Source organism: Nomascus leucogenys, chromosome 8, assembly GCF_006542625.1.
Source record: "Nomascus leucogenys isolate Asia chromosome 8, Asia_NLE_v1, whole genome shotgun sequence".
NCBI classification, from domain to species: Eukaryota; Metazoa; Chordata; class Mammalia; order Primates; family Hylobatidae; genus Nomascus; species Nomascus leucogenys.
Window position 1 is genome coordinate 80,355,081 of NC_044388.1, and position 8,113 is coordinate 80,363,193.

The following is an 8,113-nucleotide window of genomic DNA, read 5'->3' on the forward strand; positions in this document are numbered from 1 at the left end:
GTTACTCTTTATATAATGTTTCCTTTTTTCTCAAGCCGCCTTTAGCATCTTTGTCTTCCTTTCTCAGCAGTTCAAATAATATATGTCTAGGTCTGTTCTTAAGTGTTTACCCTGGTTAGTATTCTCTGAGCTTCTTAGATTTTTAGCTTGGTGTTTATCATTAATTTTGAGAATTTCAGCCAGGCATGTTGGCTTATGCCTGTAATCCTAGCACTTTGGGAGGCCAAGGTGGGAGGATCACTTGAGCCCAGGAATTCAAGACCAGCCTGGGCAACATAGGGAGACCCCTATCCCTACAAAAAATAAAAAATTAACTGGGTGAGATGGTGCATGCCTATAGTCCCAGCTACTTAGGAGGCTGAGATGGGAGGGTCTCTTGAGGCTGAGAAGTCGAGGCTACAGTGAGCCATCATCGTGCTACTGCACTCCAGTCTGGGTGAGAATGAGACCCTGTCTCAAAAAAAAAGTTGTTTTCCTTTTTTTGAAAAATGCTTGGCCATTATTTCTTCAAATATTTCTTCTGTTCCATTGTCTTTCTTTTCTCCTGGGATGTCAATTGCATATACGTGTGATTGTTTAATATTGTGCCACAGCTCTTGGATGCTCTGTTCTGGTATTGTTTTGCTTTTTTCACTTTTTTCTTTCTGTTTCATGTTGGATAATTTCTATGGAATTATCTTCAGGTTCACTTATTTTTTCCTCCACTGTGGAGGAAAAAAACTACTACTGGTGAGCCTGACAAACGCAACCTTTATCTGTGTAACTATACTTCCTATTTCCAGAATTTCCATTTTATTCTTTCTTAGAGTTGCCATCTCTCTGATGAAATTACCCCTCTGATCAGGAAGGCTGTCTACCGTTTCCACTAGATCCTTTAACATATTAAACATAGTTCCTTAAGTTTCTTTCTGATAATTCCAATATATGTATCATATATCTAAGTCTGGTTATGTTAATTGCTTTCTCTCTCTCTTTTTTTTTTTTTTTAAAGGGAGTGTCTTACTCTTTCACCCAGGCTGGAGTGCAATGGCACAATCTCGGCTCACTGCAACCTCTGCTACCCAGGTTCAAGTGATTCTCCTGTCTCAGCCTCCTGAGTAGCTGGGATTACAGGCATCTGCCACCGCGCCCAGCTAATTTTTGTATTTTTAGTAGAGACGGGGTTTCACCACATTGGCCAGGATGGTCTTGAACTCCTGACCTCATGATCCACCGGCAAAGGCCTCCCAAAGTGCCGGGATTACAGGCGTGAGCCACCGCGCCCGGCCTGCTTTGTCACTTTATAGTGTGGTGATTTTCTCTTCCTTCTTCATATGCCTTGTAATAATATTTTGTTGAAAGCTGGACAGGGAGCCAAGATGGCAGAATAGGAACAGCTCCGGTCTCCAGCTCCCAGCCCCAGCGACACAGAAGACGGATGATTTCTGCATTTCTGCTTGAGGTACCGGTTTCATCTCACTAGGGAGTGCCTAACAGTTGGTACAGGACAGTCGGTGAAGCGCACTGTGCGCGAGCCGAAGCAGGGCGAGGCATTGCCTCACTCGGGAAGCACAAGGGGTCAGGGAGTTCCCTTTCCTAGTCAAAGAAAGGGGAAACAGACGGCGCCTGGAATATCGGGTCAATCCCATCCTAATACTGCGCTTTTCCAACGGGCCTGGAAAACGGCACACTAGGAGATTGTGTCCCGCACCTGGCTCGGAGGGTCCTATGCCCACGGAGTATCGCTGATTGCTAGCACAGCAGTCTGAGATCAAGCTGCAAGGCAGCAGCGAGGCTGGGGGAGGGGCGCCCGCCATTGCCCAGGCTTGCTTAGGTAAACAAAGCAGCCAGGAAGCTCGAACTGGGTGGAGCCCACCACAGCTCAAGGAGGCCTGCCTGCCTCTGTAGGCTCCATCTCTGGGGGCAGGGCACAGACAAACAAAAACTCAGCAAGAAACTCCACAGACTTAAATGTCCCTGTCTGACTGACAGCTTTGAAGAGAGTAGTGGTTCTCCCAGCACGCAGCTGGAGATCTGAGAACGGACAGACTGCCTCCTAAAGTGGGTCCCTCACCCCTGAGCAGCCTAACTGGGAGGCACTGCCCCAGTAGGGACAGACTGACACCTCATTCAGCCAGGTACTCCTCTGAGACAAAACTTTCAGAGGAACTATCAGACAGCTGAATCTGTGGTCTCACGAAAATCCGCTGTTCTGCAGCCACCGCTGCTGACACCCAGCCAAACAGGGTCTGGAGTGGACCTCTAGTAAACTCCAACAGACCTGCAGCTGAGGGTCCTGTCTGGTAGAAGGAAAACTAACAAACAGAAAGGACATCCACACCAAAAACCCATCTGTACATCACCATCATCAAAGACAAAAAGTAGATAAAACCACAAAGATGGGGAAAAAACAGAACACAAAAACTGGAAACTCTAAAAAACAGAGCACCTCTCCTCCTCCAAAGGAACGCAGTTCCTCACCAGCAACGGAACAAAGCTGGATGGAGGATGACTTTGACGAGTTGAGAGAAGAAGGCTTCAGACGATCAAACTACGCTGAGCTACGGGAGGAAATTGAAAACAATAGCAAAGAAGTTAAAAACTTTGAAAAAAAATTAGAAGAATGGATAACTAGAATAACCAATGGAGAGAACGGCTTAAAGGAGCTGATGGAGCTGAAAGCCAAGTTTCGAGAACTACGCGAAGATTGCAGAAGCCTCAGTAGCAGATGCGATCAACTGGAAGAAAGGGTATCGCTGATGGAAGATGAAATGAATGAAATGAAGAGAGAAGGGAAGTTTAGAGAAAAAAGAATAAAAAGAAATGAACAAAGCCTCCAAGAAATTTGGGACTATGTGAAAAGACCAAACCTACGTCTGATTGGTGTACCTGAAAATGATGGGAAGAATGGAACCAAGTTGGAAAACACTCTGCAAGATATTATCCAGGAGAATTTCCCCAATCTAGCGAAGCAGGCCAGCATTCAGATTCAGGAAATACAGAGAACGCCACAAAGATACTCCTCGAGAAGAGCAACTCCAAGACACATAATTGTCAGATTCACCAAAGTTGAAATGAAGGAAAAAATGTTAAGGGCAGCCAGAGAGAAAGGTCGGGTTACCCACAAAGGGAAGCCCATCAGACTAACAGCTGATCTCTCAGCAGAAACTCTACAAGCCAGAAGAGAGTGGGGGCCGATATTCAACATTCTTAAAGAAAAGAATTTTCCACCCAGAATTTCCTATCCCGCCAAACTAAGCTTCATAAGTGAAGGAGAAATAAAATACTTTACAGACAAGCAAATGCTGAGTGATTTTGTCACCACCAGGCCTGCCCTAAAAGAGCTCCTGAAGGAAGCACTAAACATGGAAAGGAACAACCGGTACCAGCCACTGCAAAAACACGCCAAATTGTAAAGACCATCGAGGCTAGGAAGAAACTATAGCAACCAACAAGCAAAATAACCAACTAACATCATAATGACAGGATCAGATTCATACATAACAATATTAACGTTTAATGTAAATGGGCTAAATGCTCCAATCAAAAGACACAGACTGGCAAACTGGATAAGCAGTCAGGACCCATCAGTGTGCTGTATTCAGGAAACCCATCTCACGTGCAGAGACACACATAGACTCAAAATAAAGGGATGGAGGAAGATCTATCAAGCAACTGGAAAACAAAAAAAGGCAGGGGTTGCAATCTTAGTCTCTGATAAAATAGACTTTAAACCAACAAAGATCAAAAGAGACAAAGAAGGCCATTACATAATGGTAAAGGGATCAATTCAACAAGAAGAGCTAACTATCCTAAATATATATGCACCCAACACAGGAGCACCCAGATTCATAAAGCAAGTCCTCAGTGACCTACAAAGGGACTTAAACTCCCACACAATAATAATGGGAGATTAACACCCCACTGTCAACATTAGACAGATCAACGAGACAGAAAGTTAACAAGGATATCCAGGAATTGAACTCAGCTCTACATAAAGTGGACCTAATAGACATCTACAGAACTCTCCACCCCAAGTCAACAGAATATACATTTTTTTCAGCACCACACCACACCTATTCCAAAATTGACCACATAGTTGGAAGTAAAGCTCTCCTCAGCAAATGTAAAAGAACAGAAATTATAACAAACTGTCTTTCAGACCACAGTGCAATCAAACTAGAACTCAGGATTAAGAAACTCACTCAAAACCGCTCAACTACATGGAAACTGAACAACCTGCTCCTGAATGACTATTGGGTACATAATGAAATGAAGGCAGAAATAAAGATGTTCTTTGAAACCAACGAGAACAAAGACACAACATACCAGAATCTCTGGGACACGTTCAAAGCAGTGTGTAGAGGGAAATTTATAGCACTAAATGCCCACAAGAGAAAGCAGGAAAGATCCAAAATTGACACCCTAACATCACAATTAAAAGAACTAGAAAAGCAAGAGCAAACACATTCAAAAGCTAGCAGAAGGCTAGAAATAACTAAAATCAGAGCAGAACTGAAGGAAATAGAGACACAAAAAACCCTTCAAAAAATTAATGAATCCAGGAGCTGGTTTTTTGAAAAGATCAACAAAATTGATGGACTGCTAGCAAGACTAATAAAGAAGAAAAGAGAGAAGAATCAAATAGATGCAATAAAAAACGAAAAAAGGGATATCACCACCGATCCCACAGAAATACAATCTACCATCAGAGAATACTACAAACACCTCTATGCAAATAAACTAGAAAATCTAGAAGAAATGGATAAATTCCTCGACAAATACACCCTCCCAAGACTAAACCAGGAAGAAGTTGAATCTCTGAATAGACCAATAACAGGTTCTGAAATTGTGGCAACAATCAATAGCTTACCAACCAAAAAGAGTCCAGGACCTGATGGATTCACAGCTGAATTCTACCAGAGGTACAAGGAGGAACTGGTACCATTCCTTCTGAAACTATTCCAATCCATAGAAAAAGAGGGAATCCTCCCTAACACATTTTACGAAGCCAGCATCGTCCTGATACCAAAGCCTGGCAGAGACATAACCGAAAAAGAGAATTTGAGACCAATATCCTTGATGAACATTGATGCAAAAACCCTCAATAAAATACTGGCAAACCGAATCCAGCAGCACATCAAAAAGCTTATCCACCATAATCAAGTGGGCTTCATCCCTGGGATGCAAGGCTTGTTCAACATACGCAAATCAATAAATGTAATCCAGCATATAAACAGAACCAAAGACAAAACCACATGATTATCTCAATAGATGCAGAAAAGGCCTTTGACAAAATTCAACAACCCTTCATGCTAAAAACTCTCAATAAATTAGGTATTGATGGGACGTATCTCAAAATAATAAGAGCTATCTATGACAAACCCACAGCCAATATCATACTGAATGGGCAAAAACTGGAAGCATTCCCTCTGAAAACTGGCACAAGACAGGGATGCCCTCTCTCACCGCTCCTATTCAACATAGTGCTGGAAGTTCTGGCCAGAGCAATCAGGCAGGAGAAGGAAATAAAGGGTATTCAATTAGGAAAAGAGGAAGTCAAATTGTCCCTGTTTGCAGATGACATGATTGTATATCTAGAAAACCCCATTGTCTCAGCCCAAAACCTCCTTAAGCTGATTAGCAACTTCAGCAAAGTCTCAGGATACAAAATTAATGTACAAAAATCACAAGCATTCTTGTACACCAATCACAGACAAACAGAGAGCCAAATCATGAGTGAACTCCCATTCACAATTGCTTCAAAGAGAATAAAATACCTAGGAATCCAACTTACAAGGGATGTGAAGGACCTCTTCAAGGAGAACTACAAACCACTGCTCAATGAAATAAAAGAGGATACAAACAAATGGAAGAACATTCCATGCTCATGGGTTGGAAGAATCAATATCGTGAAAATGGCCATACTGCCCAAGGTAATTTATAGATTCAATGCCATCCCCACCAAGCTACCAATGACTTTCTTCACAGAATTGGAAAAAACTACTTTAAAGTTCATATGGAACCAAAAAAGAGCCCGCATCGCCAAGTCAATCCTAAGCCAAAAGAACAAAGCTGGAGGCATCACGCTACCTGACTTTAAACTATACTACAAGGCTACAGTAACCAAAACAGCATGGTACTGGTACCACAACAGAGACATAGATCAATGGAACAGAACAGAGCCCTCAGAAATGATGCCACATATCTACAACTATCTGATCTTTGACAAACCTGACAAAAACAAGAAATGGGGAAAGGATTCCCTATTTAATAAATGGTGCTGGGAAAACTGGCTAGCCATATGTAGAAAGCTGAAACTGGATCCCTTCCTTACACCTTATACAAAAATTAATTCAAGATGGATTAAAGACTTATATGTTAGACCTAAAACCATTAAAATCCTACAAGAAAACCTAGGCAATACCATTCAGGACATAGGCGTGGGCAAGGACTTCATGTCTAAAACACCAAAAGCAATGGCAACAAAAGGCAAAATTGACAAATGGGATCTCATTAAACTAAAGAGCTTCTGCACAGCAAAAGAAACTACCATCAGAGTGAACAGGCAACCTACAGAATGGGAGAAAATTTTTGCAACCTACTCATCTGACAAAGGGCTAATATCCAGAATCTACAATGAACTCAAACAAATTTACAAGAAAAAAATAAACAACCCCATCAAAAAGTGGGCAAAGGACATGAACAGACACTTCTCAAAAGAAGACATTTATGCAGCCAAAAAACACATGAAGAAATGCTCATCATCACTGGCCATCAGAGAAATGCAAATCAAAACCACAGTGAGATACCATCTCACACCAGTTAGAATGGCCATCATTAAAAAATCAGGAAACAACAGGTGCTGGAGAGGATGTGGAGAAATAGGAACACTTTTACACTGTTGGTGGGACTGTAAACTAGTTCAACCATTGTGGAAGTCAGTGTGGCGATTCCTCAGGGATCTATAACTAGAAATACCATTTGACCCAGCCATCCCATTACTGGGTATATACCCAAAGGACTATAAATCATGCTGCTATAAAGACACATGCACACGTATGTTTATTGCGGCACTATTCACAATAGCAAAGAGTTGGAACCAACCCAAATGTCCAACAACAATAGACTGGATTAAGAAAATGTGGCACATATACACCATGGAATACTATGCAGCCATAAAAAATGATGAGTTCGTGTCCTTTGTAGGGACATGGATGAAACTGGAAAACATCATTCTCAGTAAACTATCGCAAGGACAAAAAACCAAACACCGCATGTTCTCACTCATAGGTGGGAATTGAACAATGAGAACTCATGGACACAGGAAGGGGAACATCACACTCCGGGGACTGTTGTGGGGTGGGGGGAGGGGGGAGGGACAGCATTAGGAGATACACCTAATGCTAAATGACGAGTTAATGGGTGCAGGAAATCAACATGGCACATGGATACATATGTAACAAACCTGCACATTGTGCACATGTACCCTAAAACCCTAAAGTATAATTAAAAAAAAAAAAAAAAAAGAAAGCTGGACATCTGGGCTGGGTGCGGTGGCTCATGCTTGTAATTCCAGCACTTTGGGAGGCCGAGGTGGGCAAATCACAAGTTCAGGAGTTCAAGACCTGCCTGGCCAATATGGTGAAACCCCATCTCTACTAAAAATACAAAAAATTAGCTGGGCATAGTGGCGGGCGCCTGTAATCCCAGCTACTTGGGAGGCTGAGGCAGGAGAATCGCTTGAACCCAGGATGTGGAGGTTGCAGTGAGCTGAGATCACACCATTGCACTCCAGCCCTGCAACAAAGTGAGACTCCGTCTTAAAAAAAAAAAAAAAGGAAAAAAGAAAGCTGGACATCTATTGTGAGAGTAAAGACTGAGTTAAATCATTTTTATGAAAATGATCACCCCTTTCCTTCTGCTAGGACTTTAGTATGGGAGATGGATTCTAGTCAGGAGCTGAGCTGTGTTTGGGTTTTGTTCTTGCTATGTTAATGTCAGTGCGTAACAGGCTCCAGGTTTCTCTAATATTACTCTGTGTTTATGGTTGAGGCTGGTTTGCCAGAGGTTTGCTCAATGTCGTCCTCCATGCTCTTGATGGTATGTCAGCAGTAGACTGCAGTTATTACTT